The sequence below is a fragment of the Zerene cesonia genome, chromosome 25 (genome assembly GCF_012273895.1).
Source record: "Zerene cesonia ecotype Mississippi chromosome 25, Zerene_cesonia_1.1, whole genome shotgun sequence".
NCBI classification, from domain to species: domain Eukaryota; kingdom Metazoa; phylum Arthropoda; class Insecta; order Lepidoptera; family Pieridae; genus Zerene; species Zerene cesonia.
In genome coordinates this window covers 1,155,155-1,156,617 of record NC_052126.1, presented here as the reverse complement: position 1 = coordinate 1,156,617, position 1,463 = coordinate 1,155,155, and the positions used below count along the sequence as shown (strand labels likewise).

Here is a 1,463-nt window from a genome sequence, read left to right as displayed (position 1 = left end):
ACCAATCACCTATTATCGAGAACGCCAAGGAAATGTTACAACGATACGATAATAAAATATTGGCAATACTTATTTTAATTTATTTAATTTTATAAGATTTTTGTCAATTTTAGTCAATATCTTATATCTTTAAACGAGCAATTCTTGTATATATACATCTATATACATAAATGGAATCTCGGAATCGGCTCCAACGATTTTCATGAAATTTAGTATATAGGGGGTTTCGGGGGCGATAAATCGATCTAGAATTTTTTTATAAAATGTCATTTTCGTGTTTTATTGTTGTTTTATCGACTTAAACTTACTTTTTTTAACAAATAGGAGGCGTTTGAGTAGTCCCAATTTATTATGACTCTTCCTGACATCTATTGGCGAATAATAATACTATAAATGCGAAAGTTTGTGAGGATTGATGCATATGTATGCGTTCGTCTGTTACTCTTTCACGCAAAAACTACTGAACCGATTGCAATGAAATTTGCTTCGTAGATAGCTGGACAACTGAAATAACACATAGGCACTTTTTATACCGATATTCCTACGGGATACGGACTTACGCGGTTTCAACCGCGGGTCACAGCTAGTCTATATATAAAATATGATGATTCTAATTTTTATTATGCTAAGCTTCTGCGGTGATAAGGTAGTAAAAAAATCAAGAAACGTTTGAACATTTAATTTTTTTATTAAGAATTGAAAAATAAGCTATAATTCTTTTAATTTATTATATATTAAAAGCTCTATTTAGATAAATACATTTGAACAACTTTAAAATATCCATAGATAGTCTAGTTAATGCATTGATATAAGAAAGATTTATTATCTATGAGTTTATGTAATTCGTATCTTATCAACAAAATTCACACATGTTTCCATATGTGTACACCATCTTATCTTGAAGTCAAATACGGTTTTAAATTACGATCGCAATGTCAATAGCCTCGGTGGCGCAGTAGGCAGCGCGTAAGTCTCATAATCTTAAGGTCGTGAGTTCGATCCTCACCCGGGGCATATCTTTTTGATTTCCTGTTTATTTTTTATTTGCCCGATACGATATAAAAAAATGTTTCTTATATGTGTGTGTTTGTCACCACCACCACGACTCCACCTAAATGCTGGACCAATTTTAATGAATTCTTTGTATGTCTACTGCTGGATTTCATGTTTAGATTTACAATTTTAACACGAGCGAAGCGGCGAGCATAAACTAATGTTGATGTAGAAATTGTATAACGATTAACAATCTTTTTAGAAGAAACGACGGACGACCAAAAGTAAAAGGTAAGCAGCTTACATTAAATTACATGAATTTTCGTTCAAATTATAGTAATACATAATAAAGTATTTGACAGAAGAAACTATTTTTATTCTTTTTCTATGTTTCATAATAGAGACCCAAATTCTCTAATATTAAAAAACATTATTTTTATATGTCTACGCGTGTTACCCATTTTATAACA

At 30.9% G+C, this 1,463-nt stretch overlaps 1 non-coding gene across 1 annotated transcript; it reads left to right on the top strand.

The window, feature by feature from the left end:
* The first annotated feature begins 941 nt into the window (after positions 1-941).
* On the top strand, positions 942-1,014 carry Trnam-cau. The gene has a single exon. It is a non-coding gene; the product is annotated as a tRNA-Met (tRNA).
* The last annotated feature ends 449 nt before the right edge of the window (positions 1,015-1,463 follow it).